The sequence below is a fragment of the Mus caroli genome, unplaced genomic scaffold (assembly GCF_978045245.1).
Source record: "Mus caroli unplaced genomic scaffold, Mus_caroli_1 scaffold_8, whole genome shotgun sequence".
Classification (NCBI taxonomy): Eukaryota; Metazoa; Chordata; class Mammalia; order Rodentia; family Muridae; genus Mus; species Mus caroli.
Window position 1 is genome coordinate 127,990,724 of NW_028227263.1, and position 24,552 is coordinate 128,015,275.

At 41.9% G+C, this 24,552-nt stretch overlaps 1 pseudogene; it reads right to left on the minus strand.

Annotated features, from left to right (window-relative positions):
- Positions 1–24,462, minus strand: LOC147003483 (oocyte-specific homeobox protein 4-like; annotated as a pseudogene).
- Between the last annotated feature and the right edge of the window lie 90 nt (positions 24,463–24,552).

Here is a 24,552-nt window from a genome sequence, read left to right on the forward strand (position 1 = left end):
TCACCCCGGTGCTGCCAAGGCCACGAGGACCAAGACTCGCAGCTCGGCGTCCCCGAGGTCCACGCAGGCCTCTTGGCCGTGGCCACCGCCCCGCAAAAGCCGGACAGGACGAACCTCCTCTGCTCGGAAATCAGCAACCTTGAGTTAATTTTATAATGAGCCACTTTCCTGAAATAATTTTTCATCTGTAGGTGTTCTTTGGTATAACTTTGGGGGTTGCTTTTGCATCCTATCATATCATATCATCTGAAAATAATGATATTTTGCCTTATTCCTTTCCAATATATATCCCCTTTACCTCTTATTGTTCTCTAACTTCTCTAGCAAGAACTGTGGATGGTATATTGAATAGATAGGCAGAGTTTGGGTAGCCTTGATTGTCCCTGATTTTAGTGGGATTGTTTCATGTGTGTATTTAATTTTATGTTGGCTGTTGGTTTCTTTATGATTGCTTTATGTTTAGTTGTGTGCAATGAATTCCTAATTTCTGTATGACTTATAACAGGAAAAGGTGTTGCATATTTTCAATTGCTTTTAAGGCATCTAAAAATATGACCATATCTAAAAAAAATTGACCACAGTGAATTATGTTTTTAATGCGTTCTTAAATTTGTTCTGAGAGAATTTTATTGAGTAGTTTTGCATTGCTATTCCTAAAAAAAGTCGCTCTGAAGTTTCTTTGTTTGTTGGGTCTTTGTATCATTTAGGTATCACAGTAACTGTGGCTTTGAAAGACTCCAAAACTCCCAAAGGGAGGCACTTACTCAAGCCTCGGGTCAGCCGCGCACCCAAGAAGACACTGAGACCGAACTTAAGATGTATAGAGAGTAAGATTTAATACAGCAATGACAAGAAAGAACATAAAAAGCACATATACCAGATATCTGGGGTCGAAACTCATGCAGCCAGCAAGGTGGTGCAGAGGAGATTCGGCAATTGGCCCAAACTTTTCACAGGCTTTTATAGGAAATAGCCAGGGGAAAAGTAGAAGTTTTATGTCACCAAGGTGTTCTGCCAAGGGGCTTTACATAACCAAGGGGTCGTGTCCTATATTTTGGCAATGTACTCGATCTATTGGAACATTCTGGGGTGGTACCAGGAGGCCTCCATCTCAAAAATGTTCTTGGCATAGTCTTCAGTTAGGAGGGGTAGGACTAGGTTTTTTCCAGGAGACCCCTTATCTAAAAAATGTTCTTGGAGCAGTTTCCAATTGGGAGGGGGTACCTTGGGGTAAAAAGTTCAGGAGTGCTCCGGGAACAGTCTCTGGATGGGAGGGGTAAGAGAGTTCAGGAAAAGTTCAGGTGTTCAGTAATTTTCCCTCTTTCATTCCCCCCTTCTTTTAGTAAATAATTCTAATCTTAGAATTTCAGAAGTCTATATTTTTATGCGGAGAATACTGCATTTACCCTATTTTAACATGGGAACAAAAACAGAATAAGAAGCATTAGTAAACAGAACTAGGCAGGGGCCCTTTTAGCGAGGCTTGAGGGTCTGGGCATGATGCAGGTGCACGTAGATCAGATCTCTGGCTGGAACTGGTGAGATGTCCTTGGGGTACCCAGCTCGTTCACTGTCTCAGCTGTTGGGATCCCTGGCGCGATGTCGTCCGCGTACTCAGTCCAATTTTTCCCAGTTGTGACCAGACCACCTGCAAGCCTTTTAACTTAGCATACAGATCATTATTATAACAGCATAAGTTTAAACACATCATTTAAGACTATGATGGGCATAGGAGTTTCATAAAAGGATTTTAAAAAGAGTAAAACTGAATCAAGAAATAGGGCATAGGGAAGGAACACCAAGTTCATGCCAGTCTCCACGATTAATTTTGTCAAGGTCTGTCTTAGAGTTTTAAACTAATTTTTATCTATCCTGAGCTCTGAGGTCTATATACACAATGTAATTTTTATTTGACCTCCAAATGCTTGGCCACACCCTGACTTACCTGGGCAACTATTGCTTTTGGCACTCTGAACCTTGGAAAAAAATTTTCTTTAATAGTCTTCTTGATGACTATGTGAGCAGTATCATTTATCCATATTGAGAACGTCTTTTTCTGCAGATGTCAACAGCTTTCTTTGTCTGCATATTGTTCCATACAGTGGCAAAAGCATACCCGCTGTCAGTGTCATTTATAAAGCTTGTATCAAAACCACAAATTTAGCTTTCTGGGCTGAAGTCTCTTTAGGGAGGCTGCTGGCCTAGATCACCTGCTTTTTGTCCACTGCTGCACTGCTGTCCCCGCCTTCCGCTTACCTTTAACCATGAGGCTACTGCCATCCGTGTACCAGTTTAAACTTTCAGGCCAAGGCTGATTTGATCTTTACCTGCGGAGGTAAGTAGCCCCCTCTGTTGGTAGATGGTCCCATGGATATGAGCTGCTTTCCATCTACTACTGCTGCTCCTGTGACAAAGCTGCTGCCATCTGTGTACCAGGCAGGCACACCTGGCCAAGGCTGATCAGTCAGATCTTTCCTTGTTCCAATTTTATCAGCACATTGATGTACAGGAGTGGAGTCATCCGCCAACGGGAGGTGGCAGGATTGAGGATGGCAGGTGGAGCAAAAGTTACTCAATCATTCAGCAACAAATTCTGGTAGTGGGTATAGTCACATGCTGACCCAGAGTAAGCTTGTCAGGGCCCCAGAGTAAAAGGCTCAGTCAAATCTGGCAAAGCCAGGGCGGGGGCTGCAAGCAAGGCTGCCTTTATGCTGTCAAAGGCTTTTTGGTGTTCCTCAGTCCAGGTGAATGGGACTTTTTCTTTTCAGAGCCTGCAAAAGCCCACCGTCCCCAGAAACTCACGTACTTGGCGCGGGGTGGTGGGGGTTGGGATCAGCATCACAGTCTTTTTCTTGGCTTCGGTGAGCCACCGCTTTAGCTGAGCTTTCTTAGCCGATACCCGGTACCCCAACTCACCCAGTTCATTCAGGAGCTTCTAGGAGGGCCAGAATTTTTTCTTTGTCTTTGATGTCTCTGCCTTCAGCCAACCGCAGGGCTTGGGTTAGCGCCAAGAGTTCAGCCCTCTGAGCCGAAGTTCTTTCTGCCAGAATGTCAGAGTGACGAGTAGGTGAAGACTCAGCAGGTTAGCAGGGGAAGCGAAGGTCACTTGTTCTGTCAAAAAAAGCTCTAATAATGTGTCCATCAGTCAGGGAAACAATTGAATCATGTGTCCCTGACCAGAAGCCACTATGTGCAGACAAGCAGGCCATCCCTCAGTCACCAGGTCTAATTTTTTAAGTGCCACTGGTCTTTTAGGGTCCCAATTTCTGAGTAAGAACCTCTTTGGCAATACTTTTGTTCTCAGTCACATTTAGGAGTCCCAAAGTTGGGGACAACATTAGGGCAGTCTCAATAGCATCTAAGGCCATCCAAGGTTGTTCTTTATTTCTTATACGAAGGGCTGTTTATCTTTTTAATGCAGCAAAACCTGGAATCCACAGTTTGCAAAGACCTGTAGTGTCCAGGGACCTTTTAAACTTGCTTTGCACTGGTCAGTGGAGGAATATGAAAACACAGTCTCTTTTTAGCTGCTTCAACAGGTAGACTACCAGTCTCTTTTAAGGACTCAGCCTCTGTGTTAGCACCCCTTCTGCTATCTTTTTCATGAGGGGGGTTCCTCTTCTTTTTGTTAGGACAGTCTCTCATCCAGTGCTCTTCTTTTTCAACAGCAAACACTCTGATCTTTTAGCCAAAAGCTTTCCTTTTTTTTTTTGTTGCCAGGTACTAAGTTTTCTAGTCTCCCTGACTTTTGTGACCAGCATTTCATTTCTCTTATCTTTTTTAGAAAATTTTCTGGCTCCCTATTTCTTACAGATCATCTCTAAGTGCTAGCATTATTAGCAAGTGTCACTTTGCTAGGTTCTAGTCTTTGTCATTTATCTCTCTTTGCTCCTATTTCTTAACTGCAATGGAGATCTCATATAATGTCTCTCTTTCTATCTATATATATCTCTTTCTTGTCTTTGCTTACTTTGAATGTTATCTAATTATTACATCTATATTCTGTCACTTAACTTTTTTCATAGTTTACCTCTATTTACTGTTAGATCAGATTGATGGGACATTTTCAGTCCCACAGAGACGAGACCTCATCAGAGCCTGGCAGTTAGACCCATAGGTGCTCCTTACCTTGTATGTCTCCCTCACCGGAGCCCAGAACAGACTCACTGCCAACAACTCAGGGCAGTGCCTGAGAAGAGAAAACACATGGGGCAAAGAAGGGAGTGCAGTTTTCACATCTGGCTATACCAAACCACTGATATTTCAAAATGAACACAATTTTTCTGTTAACAGTTAACAAGAGACAGGATACAGGGGACAGGGAAATGAGCCCTTCTCCCACCCAAGAGGCAGGCAAAGGCTGAAAACAAATCCTTTGATGTGAAGAGCCCAGCGCCGAGTCTCCGCTGCGCGCCGCCGGAATGCAGCGTAAACTCCTGGGAGTGGCAAACAAACACTGGCAGGCAGAGGCAGCAATTTAACTATTTAACTACTTGATAGACACCCTGTGCTCTCTGCACTGTCTTTGGGGAGGGAGCACGCAGCCAGGCAGGCACAAGGGAGTGCGGGTAGACTCTGGGGGGGGGGACCAAAGGAGGGACGCGGCTGTAGTCGGCCCCTCCCCAGCTGTGGCAGGCTTCACGGCCACTCCGGGACTGGCAGGCGGGGGCCGGCAGGCCGCTGCACTTACCACCAGCATCTCACAACTCGCCTGCGGGGCACAGACAGCCTCTGCTGCTGCCGTGCCCGCAGAAGCCAGAACCTCAGCGCCACTGCTGCTATCAAAGCCCTACCCGCGCTGCCAAAGCCGGAAATTCTTAGCCCAGCTCTGCAATCTCAGAGCTCTTTTGAGCAGCCTGGGGAGGACCTGCCTGGTGGTTTTCTTTCCTTTTAAAACCATTTCTGACAAATTCTGTCCCGACGTCAGTCCAAGTCTACAGTCGGCAAAGGGTTAACACACACACACACACACACAGTCTGTCATGTGGCCACAAACAAGCACACTTGTCCACGCCTGGACTTACACAACCAGCCAAACACTATTTTCTGACGGGGTCGGATTTCACATTGACTCTTTTTCCTGATAGGGGTGGGATTCTACATCCACTCCCGTTCTGGCAGAGAGAACACTCTCTCTCTCTTTCACTCTGCCAGGCAACAGCCAGGTCTTTTTGACTGTTCTGTACCTTGGGCACTCCCTCCAGGGTCTCCCTTGGAACATCTTTTTTGGGGTGCAGACTGTGAGGCCATAGACAGTCGTCCTCTCACAGCCACTGCCAGAATAAACCCACAATCTCAGAATACACAAATGCAGCAGTTCCACACCTACACACCCAGCAGACTGTCCCATTTCTAGAATAATAGCAAACAACAAGAGCAGACACAAGATTCAGACAAAAAGAAACCAAAAACAGCGGCGACTTCCCGTCGCCCACAGGCAACTCACAGATTCAGATGGCCTTTCCAAGGCCGGCGGCTCAGACCTTCCACCTAAGTGATGGTCTCTCGGCCTTCAGAGGGGTCCGCCAAGCGTCCTTGGCCCTCCCCTTGTCTTCCTGGGGCGTCCCCCAGGGCGATCGGACGGTGAGCACCAGGCACGTCTGTCTCTACTCACCCCGCGCTCTCTATTGAGACCTGCCTGGTCTCCAGCTCCCGGAGCACGGTCTCTGGTGCTCGTACTGAGCACAGAGCGTCACGCAAAACCAGAATTGCGATCGCACCAGATACAGATTCAGATGGCCTCTCCAAGGCCCACAGATTGAGACTCTCCTGGTCTCCAGAAACAGAACACAGACACCAGACCAAAGCAGAACAGTAAATCTTACTTCTGAGTGGGTCCAGGACTTCTGGGTAGTCGCGCTGATTCCCGGCCAATGCACCAAATGAAAGACTCCAAAACTCCCAAAGGGAGGCACTTACTCAAGCCTCGGGTCAGCCGCGCACCCAAGAAGACACTGAGACCGAACTTAAGATGTATAGAGAGTAAGATTTAATACAGCAATGACAAGAAAGAACATAAAAAGCACATATACCAGATATCTGGGGTCGAAACTCATGCAGCCAGCAAGGTGGTGCAGAGGAGATTCGGCAATTGGCCCAAACTTTTCACAGGCTTTTATAGGAAATAGCCAGGGGAAAAGTAGAAGTTTTACGTCACCAAGGTGTTCTGCCAAGGGGCTTTACATAACCAAGGGGTCGTGTCCTATATTTTGGCAATGTACTCGATCTATTGGAACATTCTGGGGTGGTACCAGGAGGCCTCCATCTCAAAAATGTTCTTGGCATAGTCTTCAGTTAGGAGGGGTAGGACTAGGTTTTTTCCAGGAGACCCCTTATCTAAAAAATGTTCTTGGAGCAGTTTCCAATTGGGAGGGGGTACCTTGGGGTAAAAAGTTCAGGAGTGCTCCGGGAACAGTCTCTGGATGGGAGGGGTAAGAGAGTTCAGGAAAAGTTCAGGTGTTCAGTAATTTTCCCTCTTTCAGCTTCATGCAATGAATTAGGTAGTGATCTTTCTTTCTGTTTCTGTTTTGTGGAATAGTTTGAGGAGTATTGGTATTCGTTCTTTTTTGAAGGTCTGGTAGAATTCAGCAATAAAACCATCTGGTCCTGGGATTTCTTTAGCTGACAGGCTTTGAATTTCTACTTCTGTTTCCTCAGGTCTTGTGGAGCTGTTTAGATAGTTTACTTGATGTTGATTAACATTGGTAGGTTGTGCCAGTCTAGAAAATGATCCCATTTCTTCTAGATTTTCCAGTTTTGCTGCATATAGGCCTTAGTAGCAAGATCTCATGATTCATTGAATTTCCTCAGTTTCTGCAATGTCTCACCTTTATGATTTTCTTAACTTGGATACAGTCTCTGTGCTCTTTAGTCGGTTTTGTCAAAAGGTGTATTTATCTGTGATTTTCTCCCAGAACCATGTCCCAGTTTTGTTGATTCTTTGTATCTTTCCCTTACTTTCTTATTTGTTGATTCCAGCCCTGAGGTTTTCCATTTTCTTCCATTTACTGCTCTTAGGTGTGTTTGCTTTTTTTTTTTATAAATATAGCTAAATAGAGAATTAAATAAACCATACCCAGAAACATACAAAGACAAACACACACAGTAAGAGAGAGGGGGGAAGAGAGACAGATAGACAGACAGAAAGGCAGTGACAGAGAAACTGAAATTGTGTCCATTAAACCAACAATTAATGAACTGACCATGGTGCTTACATAATAGGATGTTTCTTATATTTAGTGTTGAACAATCTCTAACTAACCCTTTGGGTGGAACAACAATATGAACTAACCAACACCCCCAGAGCTCTTATCTCTAGCTGCATATGTAGCAGAAGGTGTCTTAGTCGGTCATCATTGGGAAGACAGGCCCCTTGATCTTGCACACTTTACATGCCCCAATACAGGGGAATGCCAGGACCAAGAAGTGGAAGTGTGTGTGTAGGGGAGCAGGGCAGGGGGAGGGTATAGGCCACTTTCAGGATAGCATTTGAAATGTAAATAAAGAAAATATCTAATAAAAATAAAAAAATAAAAAATTCTCAATAAAATCGTCACAAACTGAATCCAAGAACACATCAAAATGATGATCCCTCATGATCAAGTAGGCTTCATCCCAGGGATGCAGGGATGGTTTACTATAAGGAAATCCATCAATATAATCCACTATATAAACAAACTCAAAACAAAAACCACATGAACATCTTGTTAGATGCTGAGAAAGCATTTGACATAATCCAACACCCATCCATGATAAAACTCTAGGAAAGTTCAGGAATTCAAGACCCATATCTAACAATAATAAAAGCAATATACAGCAAACCAGTAGTCACCATAAAACTAAATGGAAAGAAACTTGAAGCAATCCCACTACAATCAGGGAGTAGACTAGGCGGCCTACTTTCTCCCTACCTATTCAATGTAGTACTGAAAGCCTAGCCAGAGCAATTAGACAACAGAAGGGCACCAAATTGATACTAATTGGAAAAGAAGAAGTCAAAATATCACTATTGCAGATGATATGATAGTATATACAAGTGACCCTAAAAATTCCACCAGAGAACACCTTAACCTGATACACAGCTTCAGTGAAGTTGCTGGATATAAAATTAACTCAAACAAATCAGTGGCCTTTCTCTACACAAAGGATAAACAGGCTGAGAAGGAAATTAGGGAAACAACACCCTTCACATTAGTCACAAAAAATATAAAATACCTTGGTGTGACGCTAAATAAGGATGTGAAATATCTGTATGATAAGAACTTCAAGTCTCTATAGATAGAAATCGTAGAAGATCTCAGAAGATGGAAAGAGCTCCCTTGCTCATGGATTGGAGTGATCAATATAGTAAATATGGCTATCTTGCCAAAAGCAATGTACAGATTCAATGCAATCCCCTTCAAAATTCCAACTCAATTCTTCACAGAGTTAGAAAGGGCAATTTGCAAATTCATCTAGAATAACAAAAACCCTAGGATAACAAAAACTATTCTCAACAATAAAAGAACCTCTGGTGGAATCACCATGCCTGACCTCAAGCTGTCCTACAGAGCAACTGTGGTAAAACTGCATGGTACTTGTATAGTGACAGATAGGTAGATCAATGGAATAGAATTGAAGATGAAGAAATGAACCCACACACCTATGGTCACTTGATCTTTGATAAAGGAGCTAAAACAATCGATTGGAAAAAGACATTATTTTCAATGAATTGTGCTGGCTTAACTGACTGTTATCATGTTGCAGAATGTGAAATGACCCATTCTCATCTCCTTGCACAAAGCTCAAGTCTAAGTGGATCAAGAAACTCCACCTAAAACTAGAGACAGGGAAACTTATAGAGGACAAAGTGGGAGGAAAACCATGAAGATATTGGTACAGAATAAAAAATTCCTGAACAGAAGAACAGCTGTGGCTGGTGCAGTATGATCGAAAATTGACAAATGGGATCTGATAAAATTGCAAAGCTTCTGTAATGAAAAGACACTGCCAATAAGACAAAAAGGCCACCAACATCTTGGGAAAGGATTTTTACTAATCCCAAATCCGATAGGATTATCCAATATCCAATATATACAAAGAACTGAAGAAGCTGAACTCCCAAAATATCAAATAACCCCATTTAAAAATGGGGCAGAGAGCTAAACAAAGAATTCTCAACTGAGGAATACCGATTGCCTGAGACGTACCTGAAAAAAATGTTCAACATCCTTAATCATTAGAGATATGCATATCAAGACAACCCTGAGATTCTACCCCACGCCTGTCAGAATGGCTAAGATCAAAATTTAGGTGACAGCAGATGCTGGCGAGAATGTAGAGAAAGAGGAACACTCCTCCATTGCTGGTGGGATTGTAAGCTTGTACAACCAATCTTGAAATCAGTTTGGCGGTTCCTTAGAAAATTGGATATAGTAATACCTGAAGATCCAGAAATACCTCTCCTGGCCATGTACCCAAATGGTGTTCCAACTGGTAATAAGGACACATGCTCCAGTATGTTTCTAGCAGCCTTATTTATAATAGCCAGGAGGTGGAAAGAAGCAAGAGATCCATCAACAGAGGAATGAATACTGAAAATGTGGTACATATACACAATTGAGTACTGCTCAGCTACTAAAAACAATGAATTTAGGAAATTCTTTGGCAAATGGATGGGTCTGGCGCATATCATCCTGAGTGAGGTAACCCAATCACAAAAGAACTCACACAATATGCACTCACTGATAAATGCATATTAGCCTAGGAACTTAGACCACACAAGGGACAATTTGCAAAACACATGAAACTCAAGAAGAAGGAAGAACAAAGTGTGGATACTTCGTTCCTTCTTAGAATGGGGAACAAAATACAAATGGAAGGAGTTACAGAGACAAAGTTCAGAGCTGAGATGGACGGAAGGACCATGCAGAGTCTGCCCTGACCGGGGATCCATCCCATAATCAACCACCAAACCCAGACACTATTGCATATGGCAGCAATATTTTGCTGACAGGACCCTGTCTCTTGTGATGCTATGCCAGTGCCTGACAAATACAGAAGCAGATGCTCACACTCATTTATTGGATAGGATACAGGGCCCCCAATGAAGGAGCTAGAGAAAGTACCCAAGGAGCTAAAGGGTCTGCAACACTATAGTTCGAACAACAATATGAACTCACCAGTAGCCCCCAGAGCTTGTGTCTCTAGTTGGGTATGTCATAGAGAATGGCCTAATTAGCTACCAATGGGACAAGAGGCCATTGGTATTGAGAAGATTATATGCTCCAGGACAAGGGAGTGGTAGTGGATAGGTTGGGGAGCAGGGTGGTGGAAGGTTAGAGGGGACTTTTGGGAAGGCATTTGAAATGTAAATTAAGAAAATATCTAATAAAAGAGGCTCCTGCCTCTTCAGAGACAAGCAGGTCTCCAAACAATGGATTTGAAGGCTTATTCACCAAAAAGAAAGAAGAGTGGAAGTGTGCTGTTTATTCTGTACAAAATGAGAGCTCTTCCCTAAAATGTGTGGCTTGTGAAGCCTCCAAGCCATCTCTTAAGCCACATTAAGCTCATTCAGCTTTTACAGTGGGCTCAAAGTCACAGTCAAATGAATCTGCAGGAAGTCAAGTGGGAACAGAATTCAAAAGTAACTTTCCTGAGAAGAATTTTAAAGTTGGCATTTCAGAGAAGAAATTTAAATTTGGGCATGTGGATCCAGAAAAACCACCTTCCTTTGCCTTTCAGGGTGGCTCTAATACAGAATTTAAGTCAATCAAGGATTGATATATTGGAGAGATCAGGAAATCAAGGCCCATTCCTAAACATCCTAGAAGCAAATTACTGCAAATGAACATCCAATAGCAAATTAAATGTAGAGATATTTGAAACAATCACTTAAATCAGGGACAAGACAAGGATGCACACTCTTCCCATATATATTCAATATAGTACTCAAATTCTAACTAGAGCATTAAGACAATATAAAGGGATCAAGGGGATGGCAAAGAAGAATTAAAGGTATCACTGATTGTAGACTATATAAGTGTGTCCATGAGTGACCCCAAAAATACTATCAGAGAACTACTACATCTGATAAACAGCAAAGGGACTGAACGTGAAATTAACTCAAATAAATCATTAGCTTTCCTTATACCAATGATAAACAGGCTGAGAAAGTATTTAGGAAACAACACCCTTCACACTAGCCACAAATAATATAAAATCTTAGGGTAACTCTAACCAAACAAATGCAAGATCTATATGAAAATGACATCAAGTCTCTCAAGAAAGAAATCGAAAAAGATCTCAAAAAATGAGAGTTCTCCCATGCTCACACATTGGCAGAATTAATATAGTAAAACTGGTCATCCTACTAAAAGCAATCTACAGATTCAATGCAACCTCCCAAAAAATCCTGACACAATTCTTCCAAAACATCTAAAGAGAAATTCTCAAATTCATCTGGAAAGCCAAAAATCTACAATAGCAAAAATAATTCTTTTTTGTTTGTTTGTTTTTTCAAGACAGGGTGCCTTTTGTAGCCCTGGCTGTCCTGGAACTCACTCTGTAGACCAGGCTGGCCTCAAACTTAGAAATCTGCCTGCCTCTGCCTCCCAAGTGCTGAAATTAATGGTGTGTGCCACCAAGCCAGGCTACAAAAATACTTCTTAGAAATTAAAGAAATCCGGGCATGGTAGCACATGCCTTTAATCCCAGCAATCAGGAGGCAGAGGCAGGCTAATTTCTGAGTTCAAGCTCAGCCTGGTATAAAATGTGAGTTCCAGGATAACCAGGGACATAGAGAGAAACCCAGTCTCGGGAAAAAAAAAAAAGAAATTAAAGAACTTCTGGGGGAATCAACACCCTTGACCTCAAGCTAGACTACACTGAAATAGTGATAAAAACAACTGTATGGTGTTGGGACAGAGATAGCCATGTTGAAAAATGAAATAGAATTGAAGATGCAGAATAAAGCCACATCCTTATGGACACTTGATCTTGGAGAAAGAAACCAAAAATATACAATGGAAAAAAGAAATCACCTTCTATAAATGGTCCTGGTGTAACTAGCAGTCTGTACACTTAATAATGAATATAGAGACATATTAGACACAGTACACAAAGCTCAATTCTAAGTGGATGAAGGACCTAAACATAACACCAGACACAAGAAATCTAATCTAATAGAAAAGAAAGTGAGAAAGAGCCTTGAACTCATTGTCACAGGAGGAAATTTTCTAAACAGAAATCCAAAATGGGATCTCTTCAAACAGGAAAGCTTCTATAAGTCAAAGGACATAGACAATAGGTAAAATCGGACACGTATAGACTGGGAAAAAAATCTTCACTAACCCTACATCCCAGGGAGATAATATCCAAAATATATAAAGAACTCAAGAAGCCAACCACAAAAAAATAAAAAATAAAAAATGGGATATAGAACGAAAATGAGAATTCACAACAGAGGAATCTGAAATGGCTCAGAATCACTTGAAGAAATGTTCAAAGTCATCAGTGATCAGGGAAATGAAAATTATATAGATCTTGAGATTCTACCTTACAATACCCAGAATGGGTAAGATGAAAACCTCAGGTTACCGCACATGTTTGACAAGATGAGAAGAGAAAGGAAGACTCATTATTTGCAAGTGGGATTGCAAACTGGTACAACCACTCTGCAAATCAATCTGGAGATTCCTCAAAAAATTAGAAATAGATCTACATGTAGACAAGCTATAGCACTCTTGGGCTTACACCAAGAAGATGCCACACTATGCCACAGAGACACATGTTGCACTATGTTCATGGTTTCCTTATTTATGATAGCCAGATGGTGGAAACAACCCGGATATCCAACAAAAGAAGAATAGATATAGAAAATATGGTTCGTTTACACAATGAAATACTACTCAGATATTAAGAACAAGAATATACTGAGTTTGCAGGCTAAAGGGGAGAAATAAAAAGTATCATCCTGAAAGCCATAATTCAAAACCAAAAGGATATGCATTGTATGTACTCACTAATAAGTGGATATTAACCAAAAATATAGAATGCCCAGGATACAATCTACAGAAAGCAAAATTTAGCAACCCAAAGGTCTAAAGTGAGGATAATTCAATACCACTTGGGAGGTAAAAGAAAGCAATCACAGGAGCTAGGACAAAGGGACCTGGGACAGAGGGACCTGTGTGGGAAAGGGGACAGAAAGAGGTAGATGGGGACATGATCAGGTATTGGGTGGGGGGAATAAGAAAGAAGCCCCGAGGGCCAACAAAATAATGGAAACAGGCAACTCTGGGAAGTAGGAAGTAGGGGGACACCCCAGAAAGTAGCCAAGTCCTTTGGGGGGGGTGAGACTCTCAGGTCTCAAAGGGAGGAACCTGAGATGAAATGCCCTACAGTGAGGTGAGGGAATTTGTAAAGCCCACTTCAAGCAGAAAGATAGGACATCAAGTGAGGGATGGGATTACGATCCCACAGCAAAAATCTCTGACCCAGAATTGTTCCTGTCTGAAAGAACTGCAGGGACAAAAAAATGGAAAAGATCCTAAGGAGAAGGAGGTCCAGTGACAGGACCAAATTGGAATTCAGCTCCAGGGGAGGCACCAGAGTCTGCCACTATTACTAAGGCAATGGTGTACCTACGAAAGGGGGCCTGTCATGACTGCACCTGGAAAGACCCAAAAAGCACTTGAAAGAGTCAGGTGCAGATATTTATGCCCAATAATTGACAAAAGCTGCTGACACTTGTGGTTGAATTGGGAAAAAGCTGAAAGAATCTGAGGAGAAGATTGACTCTATAGGAGGGTAGAATTCTCAACTAACTTGTATCCCCAAGTTCTCTCAAAAACCAGGCCACCAGTCAGGAAACATACACCAGCTGATATGAGGCGTTCAACATATACAGGAGAAGACTGCTGGTTCTACACTCAGTCAGAGAAGATGTGTCTAATTCTCAAGAGACTAGAGGAACAATGGAGTGGGGATGTCTTCTATGATAGGGGTGTGGCGGGTAAGGTGGGGACATCCTTGTGGAGACAAAAGAAGGAAATATGAGATATGGAACAGTCATGGGGTGATTAGGAGGGATATAAAATCTGGACTATAAAAAGGATTACATAAAGTTTACATTAAAAAGGAATATTATCATAAATATAAAGAGAGAGTCCCAGTTTCTCCTCCTTTCTGCTGGACAATCAGCCACAAAACAACTAATAAAGGGCCATTGAACAGCCAAGATCCAATGGACCCCATTCCACCCACTTCTTCTAAACAAGATCATTCATAACATAATTACCCTGGATATCAAAAGGCTCATTCACCTAACACAGATGCCCACTGTTATTGAACTTCTATACCAAGGACTTAGCCTTATTTGAATCTCCCTATACAGGACCCTCCCACAGGCTCCTCCTTGCATCCTCTCATAGCCAGCATACTTTCACACCCTGGGGCCACACCCAGTCTGTAGCCACACCTTAACACCTAATGGAAACCTGGCCAGATGAAAGACAATTTTTGTTTGCTTTTCTTTCTTTTTTTTCTCTTCTCTTCTTTTCTTCTGAGACAGAGTTTCTCTGTATGAACTGTGCTGTGTGTAAGTCAAACTGAAGACAAGGCTGAACTAGAATTCAAAGGGATGCACCTGCCTGCTCCTTCCCACACAGGCCTAGGATTAACAGTATGTAACAAACAACTGACACATCCTTTGAGATTTATTCCCCTTTCTGGCTCCATCCAGAAAAATATTTTCTTTATATATATTGGATATTAGTCCCCTAACTGATTTAGGATAGGTAAAGTTTCTTTCCCAATCTGTTCATGTTTTTTTTTTTTTTTTTTTGACTTATTGACTGTGTCTTTTGCCTTGCAGAAGCTTTGCAATTTTATGAGGTCTCATTTGTCTATTCTCGATCTTAACAGCACAAGCCATTGCTGATCAATTCAGGATTTTTTCCCCCTGTACCCATATCTTCGAGGCTTTTTCATACTTTCTCCTCTATATGTTTCAGTGTCTCTGGTTTTATGTGGAGTTCCTTAATCCACTTAGATTTGACCTTAGTACAAAGACATAGGAATGGATCAATTCCCATTCTTCTATGTGATAACTGCCAGTTGTGCCAGCACCATTTGTTGAAAATGCTGTCTTTTTTTCACTGGATGTTTTTTGCTCCCTTGCCAAAGATCAAGTGACCATAGGTGTGTGGTTTCATTTCTGGGTCTTCAAGTCTATTCCATTGGTCTACTTGTCTGTCGCTATACAAGTACCATGCAGTTTTTATAACAATTGCTCTGTAGTACAACTTTAGGTCACCATGGTGAATCCACTGGAGGTGTTTTTAATCTTTGAGCAGAATTTTTGCTATCCTAGGTTTTTTGGTATTCCAGACGAATTTGCAGATTGCCCTTTCTAATTTGTTGAAGAATTGAGTTGGAATTCCAAACACTAGTTCTCTTTATCTTGTACAGATTTTTCTCTGTTTGAACACTTCTTCAGGGAACAGCCTTATATACCTTGTCTGGGCAGGAACCTCAAAGCTCCGCCCACTCTTTGGCTCCTCCCACTCTGTGGACCTGCAAATTCAGTAGATAAACACACCCTTCAGTGCCACTGGGATTTTGGCCCCACCCTAGAGAGTCCTTGTCTTATTGATTGAATTACATTTTTTGTTTTGGTTTGTTTATTTGTAAGTCAGGGTCTGTCACTACAGGAAGTTGTCTTCACAGTCTATAAGGTGTCTAGTTCTCCCAAGAAAACAAATTCTTGCTTATTTAGGGGAAAACTTCCTACAATACATTCTATCAGCCTTGCTGGCGGTATACCTTAATTCAAACTACTCAGGAGTCAGAGGCAGGTCATCTCTGTGACTTCTAAACCGCCTTTCTCTACACAACACTTTACTGGACAAATAGAGCTACACAGAATTAAACAACCTCAAAATTAAAAATTTGTATCTATAAAGATGAATATTGTTTTAATCACATTCTTTCTCCTCCCCACGCTCTTATTCACATGTATACCCATCATACTTCAAAGCATTCTCTTAGCCATTCTGACTGGTGTGAGTTGGAATCTCAGGGTTGTTTTGATTTGCATTTCCCTGATGATTATGGATTTTGAACATTTTTTCAGGTGCTTCTCAGCCATTGGATATTCTTCAGGTGAGAATTCTTTGTTTATCTCTGAGCCCCATTTTTTAATGGGGTTATTTGATTTTCTGGAGTCCACCTTCTTGATTTCTTTATATATATTGGATATTAGTCCCCTATCTGATTTAGGATAGGTAAAGATCCTTTCCCAATCTGTTGGTGGCCTTTTTTGTCTTATTGACTGTGCCTTTTTCCTTGCAGAATCTTTGCAATTTTATGAGGTCTCATTTGTCTATTCTCGATCTTAACAGCACAAATCATTGCTGTTCTATTCAGAATTTTTTTCCCCTGTACCCATATCTTCAAGGCTTTTCCCTACTTTTTCCTCTATATGTTTCAGTGTCTCTGGTTTTATGTGGAATTCCTTAATCCACTTAGATTTGACCTTAGTACAAGGAGATAAGAATGGATCAATTCGCATTCTTCTACATGATAACTGCCAGTTGTGCCAGCACCATTTGTTGAAAATGCTGTCTTTTTTCCACTGGATGTTTTTAGCTCCCTTGTCAAAGATCAAGTGACCATAGGTGTGTGGTTTCATTTCTGGGTCTTTAATTCTTTTCCATTGGTCTATTTGTCTGTTGCTATACCAGTACCATGCAGTTTTTATCACGATTGCTCAGTAGGACAACTTTAGGTCACCATGGTAAATCCACCGGAGGTTTTTTTTTTTATCCATGAGCAGAACTTTTGCTATCCTCGTTTTTTTGTTATTCCAGACGAGTTTGCAGATTGCCCTTTCTAATTCGTTGAAGAATTGAGTTGGAATTTTGATGGGGATTGCATTGAGTCTGTAGATTGCTTTTGGCAAGATAGCCATTTTTACTATATTGATCCTGCCAATCCATGAGCATGGGAGATCTTTCCATCTTCTGAGATCTTCTTTAATTTCTTTCTTCAGGGACTTGAAGATCTTATCATACAGATCTTTCACTTCCTTAGTTAGAGTCAGGCCAAGGTATTTTATATTATTTGTGACTATTGAGAAGGGTGTTGTTTCCCTAATTTCTTTCTTAGCCTGTTTATCCTTTGTGTAGAGAAAGGCCATTGACTTTTTTGAGTTACCTTTATATCCAGCTACTTCACCAAAGCTGTTTATCAAGTTTAGGAGTTCTCTGGTAGAATTTTTAGGGTCACTTATATATACTATCATATTATCTGGAAAAAGTGATATTTTGACTTCTTCCTTTCCAATTTGTATCCCCTTGATATCCTTTTGTTGTCGAATTGCTCTGGCTAGGACTTCAAGTACAGTGTTGAATAGGTAGGGAGATAGTGGGCAGCCTTGTCTAGTCCATGATTTTAGTGGGATTGCTTCCAGCTTCTCACCATTTACTTTGATGTTGGCTACTGGTTTGCTGTAGATTGCTTTTTATCATGTTTAGGTATTGGGCTTGAATTCCTGATCTTTCCAAGACTTTTATCCTGAATGGGTGTTGGATTTTGTCAAATGCTTTCTCTGCATATATGGCTAAGATAAAAAAATTCAGGTGACAGCAGATGCTGGCGAGGATGTGGAGAAAGAGGAACACTCCTCCATTGTTGGTGGGATTGCATGCTTGTACAAACACTCTGGAAATCTGTTTGGTGGTTCCTCAGAAAATTGGACATAGTACTACGGGAGGATCCTGCAATACCTCTCCTGGGCATATATACAGAAGATGTTCCAACCAGTAAGAAAGACACATGCTCCACTATGTTCATAGCAGCCTTATTTATAATAGCCAGAAGCTGGAATGAACCCAGATGCCCCTCAACAGAGGAACGGATACAGAAAATGTGGTACATTTACAGGATGGAGTACTACACAGCTACTAAAGACAATGAATTTAAGAAAGTCTTAGGCAAATGGATGGATCTGGAGTGCTGAGTGAGATAATGCCATCACAAAAGAACACATATTGTATACACTCATTGATAAGGGGATATTAGCCCAGAAATTTAGAATACCCAAGATACAACTCGCAAAACATATGAAACTCAAGAAGAAGGAAGACCAAAGTGTGGATACTTAGCTCCTTCTTATAATTTTAAACAAAATACCCATGGATTGATTTACAGTGACAAAGTTCAGAGCAGATCTTGAAGGAATGACCATCCAGAGACTGCCCTACTTGGGGATACACCCCATAAACCACCACCAAACCCAGACACTAGGCAGATGCCAGCAAGAGCCTGCTGACAGGAGCCTGATATAGCTGTTTCCTGTGAGGCTATGCCAGTGCCTGGAAAATACAGAACTGGATGCTCACACTCATATATTGGACTGAGCACAAGATCCCCAATTAAGGAGCAAGAGAAATACCCAGGGAGCTGAAATGGATTGAGTCCCCATAGAAGAAACAACAATATGAACTAATTAGTACTCTCAGAGCTCCTTGGAACTTGTCTTAGTCAGGGTTTCTATTCCTTCACAAACATCATGACCAAGAAACAAGTTGGGTAGGACAGGGTTGATTCGGCTGACACTTCCATACTGCTGTTTATCAGCAAAGGAAGTCAGGCCTGGAACTCAAACAGGGCAGGAAGCAGGAGCTGATGCAGAGGCCATGGAGGGATGTTCTTTACTGGCTTGCTTCCCCTCCCTTGCTCAGCCTGCTTTCTTATAGATCTAAGACTACCATCCCAGAGATGGTCCCACTCACATGGGGCCTTTCCCCTTTGATCACTAATTGAGAAAATGCCTTACAGTTGAATCTCATGGAGGCCCCTGACCAGTGTCTCTAGTTGCATATGTAGCAGAGGATGGTCTAGTAGGCCATCATTGGGAAGAGAGGCTCTTGGTATTGCAAAGACCATATGCCCTAGTACAGGGGAATGCCAGGGCTAGGAAGCAGGAGTTGGTGGGTTGCGGAGCAGGGCAAGGGGAGGCTATAGGGGACTTTTGCGATAGCATTTGAAATGTAAAGGAAGAAAATAGCTACTAAAATTAATTGATTAATTAATAAATACATAAACACATGAATACATAAATTAATAAATGCCAGCAGAGGAATTGAAAAGGTAAAGAGAGGTGCTGGAAGTGTGAGGAGGGAAGGCAGTTTTGCAGAAGATTTTGTTAGCACACAGTTTGTCCAGGAGAAGCAAACCTGTGAATGACAGTAGGCTAGATCAGTTGTTATAATTTAGAGTATGGCATTGTGAAACTTGGAGAAGGGACTGTTTAAGCAATCTTTAAAAAACCAAGGGAGGAACTGTTGGTATAAATGTTTATAAGAAGTGGGCGGGAAACTTGGAGTGGGCAGGGACTTAAGAGAATTGTTCAGTGAAAATAGCCACTTTACAAAAGAGTCCCCCAGGTGGTGCTGGTTTTGAAGATCTGACAGGAGCATAAAGAGCAGCTGAGCCTTGGCACTCTGTAGCTGAGGTGGAGTCCCTGAAGGTAGTCCAGGTGAGGCTACTCGTTAAAATGCAGTCGAGTTTCATCAGAAAACCCCAGCATTTTGGAGATAGCAGTAACCATGGGATGGTTACCCAGAACACCAGCAGCAGTGAGATGGATCCAAGCCAAACCCTAGGAGACAAGCTGTGATGCAGAGGCCAGTGCTGCAGACATTCTAATTGGAAAATTGCATTTAAAGTTGTCTTTTTTACCTTTTATTAAACATAGCTTCTCTTCTCATACAATATACTCAGAAAAGAAATTTCCCTTCCTCTACTCCTCCCACTTCTTTTCCCCTCCTCTTCCAACAGGGTCCACACCATTTCTCTCTCTTACTAAGCTTCTAAGAGGTAATATTAAAAAAAACAGTAAAATATAGAAGATGAAACAAAAGCTACCATATGGAACTTGGGCCTAACAAGTCAAGAGAAATATTCCTGATAGGAATGTCACAGAAACAATATAAAAAAGCTGGCAGGAATGGAACAAAGTGGCTACAGTTATGCTGGGGGGGGGTAGTTTTCAACAACATCTTTTCCCCACTTTATATCAGGCTCACTGTATCTGGTATTATGTTGAGGTCTATAATCCACTTGGACTTGAGTTTCCTGCAGGGTTATAACTATGGATCTACCTTTATTCTTCTACAGGGAGATATCTAGTCTGACAAGCACATGGTGATGTCCACTCACTAGGTGTGAATTGTTATCTTCTTCATCAAAAAATAAGGAATTGATATATGCATGTATTTATGTGCAGGTAGTAAGTTTAATCTAACTGATAAATGTGTCTGTTTTTATGATAATACTCTACTGTTGTTAATAACATAATTCAGTGTGTAGTACATTTTGCTGAAGGTGAGAGCTTCAGCTGTTCTTTTATTATTCAGGAGAGTTTTTCATAGTCTGGGTTATTTGTCTTTCCATAACTAAGTGGAAATTGTCCTCTGAAGATCTGTGAACCATTGTATGGGAATTTGGATGGGGATTGCACTGAATCTATAGATTGCTTTTGGTAGGCTGGCTGAGCATTGGAGAATTTCTATCTTCTGATACCTTCTTCAATATTTTTTCCTGAAGTTTTTATCATAGAATGGTTTTACTTGCTTGGTTAGAATTGCCTCAAGATATTTCATATTATTTGGGGCAATGTTAAAGAGTTTTTGCCTAATTTCCTTCTTAGTCAAATTGTAGTTTGTATAGAGAGGGGCACTGATTTTTCTGGTTAATTTAACACTACAGGTACTCTGCTGAAAGTGTTTATCAATCATAGACATTCACTAGTGCAATTTTTCAAGTCACTTCTGAACATTGTCATATCATTTAAATAAAGGTACTTTGACATACTCCTTCCCCATATGTATCTCCTTGACCTCCTACAAGTGTCTTCTTGCTTAAGCTAAGAACTTCAAGTAATGCATTGAACAGATATGGAGAGAGTGGCAGCCTTGACTTGTTCCCGATTTTAGTGGAATTCTGTCAATGTTATGCCTGGTTCTTCCTCCCAGACTCTTCCTCCCAGAAATAAGTCTCAGATTCAAAAAATATTTTAAAATAGCATGTGTAGGGCTGGAAAATGGCTCTGTGGTTAAGAGCACTGGCTGCTCTTCCAGAGGTCCTGAATCAGTTCCAACAACCACATGGTGGCTCACAACTATCTGTGAAGGGACGTAAGGCTCTCTTCTGGTGTGTCTGAAGACAGCTATAGTGTACTCGTATACATAAAATAAATATTAAAAAAATACCATGCCTATAAATTTTAGCTCCTCTTTGACTAGATCATAGCTTAGATGACTTAATTGTATTACCCTACCTTCTTCTATGTGGTTGATTACCTGTGCTCAGGAACTATGCATCTGTCCTCCCTGACCCCCACATGTTCCTGAAGACAGGTGTATTAACTCACCTGGAAATTCAACACTCAGGAGAAGCAAGAAGATGGCATGAAACACTGTGACAACCAATAATCCATGCTTCCCCTGATGTGAAGAGCAAGAAAGATACTATTGCTTTGATATTGAAGGATGAAGACTCACAGTCAAGAGGAAGGGATATGGAAAGCTCCTGCCATAACACCTATTCATATGCCAACTTACCCCACCTCCCAAGAAAGTAGCATACTAGTTATAGAGGCACTGAAGAGAACACTTAAATGGGTTGGGATACAGAAATGTACCTTCCCACAATGGGTGACTAATGGAAGACGTAGAAGGAGAAGGGGTATATTCTGTTATTGGGAAGTCTATGAAGATTATGTTCCCATACTCCAGTGAGAATACAGATGACAGAAATATGTCCTTTTTATAATTTTTTATTTTTTCACACTTTGGGGAAGGGGAGGGCACAAAGGTTGGTAGACATAGCAGGACAGGGAAATGCGTGCAATCAAGTGCTAACCAATGTAAAAATAGGAGAGAATCAATTTAATTGCTATGTTCAATAAATTACTGTACCCTTTTTGATACATTGAAAATAAGTAACACTAGAGTAATTGAGACATTTTCACAAAATCTTCCTTGAAAGCTTTCTACCTCATGTGTTCAGACAATCAGTCTCCAAATTTAACCCATTCACTTTGGTAGATGGAGAGAGGAGTGCCCCAAACTTCTGGATCAACAGTTCTTAGATGACATCCACAAGTCAGAAGTGCTCAGGGAAGTCAGACAGTGACACTTGGTCTGACACAGAATCCAAGTCACTGAGATGTACAGGGAAGAGCTGGTCTTGTAAAGCAGTCTGGTCTTAAACACCTGTGAGTGTGTATTGAGCAATGGGTCTCCCTTGGATGCCCAAATGTCAAAGCTGTGCTGGTATGTGGAGTTTGGGCTATTTCTGGATCTTGGTCTGCAGCGGGGTGTGCAGATAGTGCACAGACTGATGATTGACAGAGTATACTCTCCCCTGTTGCTGGGTTTCAGTCAGCCTATAGAGACATCATGGCATCACTTAATAAATTCTCATTAATATGAATAATGGACAAGGTTGATTCCGGGTCTGAGAACATACTTGGGCTGAAAGGAGGAGGAAAGCTGATATGAGATGTTCCCTCCCATGTAGAAAATATGGATTCTGAGTCTGGAGATGTACTTGATGGGCTGCATGGAGGAGAACTGAACACAGACTGTCTCTCACCCAAGGTCTCCTGACAGGCAGAGCTTGGCAGAGAGACCGTGCCTTTAGGGCTTTCAGTTTTTTCACAGGAATCCTGGCCATGCATCAAATTTTGCACCGTGTTCTTCTCCCTGTCCTTCCTTGGCTTCTTAGACCTTGTATTCTTTTGATAGTTTTCACAGACCTGATCCATGTTGGAAAAAATGGCCATCTGGTCTAGGGAATTACTCAAGGGGCTGAGTTCAGGAAGAGGGCTCAAAACTGATGGTGTCTGGCACATGGAGAAGGTGGATTCTGAGTTTTGGGTCACACTTGGAGGTCCGAGTTGAGGAGAAAGGCTTAATCCCGAGGGTATGTCACACGGAGATTCAGCAGTGGCTGGTGTAGAAGGTGAGGAAAGAACGTTGGAACAGCCAGACCTTTCACTAGATAGGTGCCCCGTTTCCCTGGAAAGTTCTCTACATTTCTGCCTTTGATGCTCTGAGATAATGTGGCTCTTGCTGGGACACATCTCTACCAACGGTTGATCAATGAGGGAAGAGTTGAATTCCTGGTGAGGGGAGTTCCTTGATGGTCTAAACTCAGGAGGATAGCTGACATCCACATGTCTCTGGCACACAGAATCTGGACTGGCAGCGAAATCAGGAACTTCACCACCACTGCTGGAAGTAGGCCTATAGTGAGGTCCACTTCCAATTCTCAGAGGGAGTTGTGAACTCTTCCGACATTCTTTAGCTCGTCTGTTCTTGAACCAGGTCTGGAAAACAAAGGAGACATCAGAAGAATACCTGATTGCCCCTAACCGGGCCACAGTTTGAAGCCTTTGGATGGGAGGTGTTTTTATAGTAATAGAAACTGCATGAGGCAGAAACAGAGAAGTCTGAGGCTGTAAATCCCTAAGAGATTGTAGTAAGGTAGGATGTATATGACTTGAAACCAAAATCTGGGGAAGATTCAGCTAGTGTGTCCTGTGTCTTAGTAGAAGCTGTGGTGTATGGGTCTCTAAGACCCTGCAGGATAATAATCTTGACTCAAATTGGTACCAGGTTGAAGAAGAATGAGAGGTCCAGCCCTAGAGGCCTGACTATTCACCATTCACAAATCACCAAGGTGCCCTTAGCACATAAGAAACACAGAGTTCAGGTAATTGATCGAGGAAGAGATCCATTTGGTGTTGAACAGAGGGAAAAGAGAGAGGCATACCTGGATCTTGTATTCTGTCACACCAATCAGTAATGCCAGTACCTTCCGTTGTTCCAGGTCTGGGTTCTGGCACTGATGAAAATGTTCTTGCAGCAGACACTTTTGTTCTTTGGAGTACACAGTGCGTTCCTTTCAACACTTTCTTGGAGGCCAGGTTGTTTGTTACAATATTTATCCGACAGCGGCATAGAACCTATGGGAACAGGGAAACCAGAACTCACTGAGGGTCTTGAAAGTATGTGATGACTTGGCTGCCCTGAGAGTCTTCTCAGAGTTGGTAAACCTGGGCCCATTACATCACTTGGTTGCATTCACATATCTGAGTTTCTGGATAGTTCTTGGGACTCTTGCTGATGTAGGTCCCTTTCATGGAGTGAAAGACTTGATTGCAGTGGAGTTTTTGGGGTCACTAGAGGACTCTGACACATTTGAAAAGGTAAGTTCCTTGTAGGCTCTTTAGGCACTAGGGAACTGGTTTCTCTGGGTATATTTGAAGCCATTTGGAATTTAGGATGCAAGGAGGAATCTTTGGACATCTATGTGTTTTGAACTGATTGGAGTATGTTCCTGCACTGGAGACCCTGGAAATAGGAAACACATCAAAAGAGATCGTGAGAGCACCCATTTATACATCATGCCTACACAGCATTTGCCTTGAACTTCTTAGAAAGCAGGAATCAGGATTCCTCAGGTGGCCTCAGTCTTCCTGACCAACTGCCTCTGATT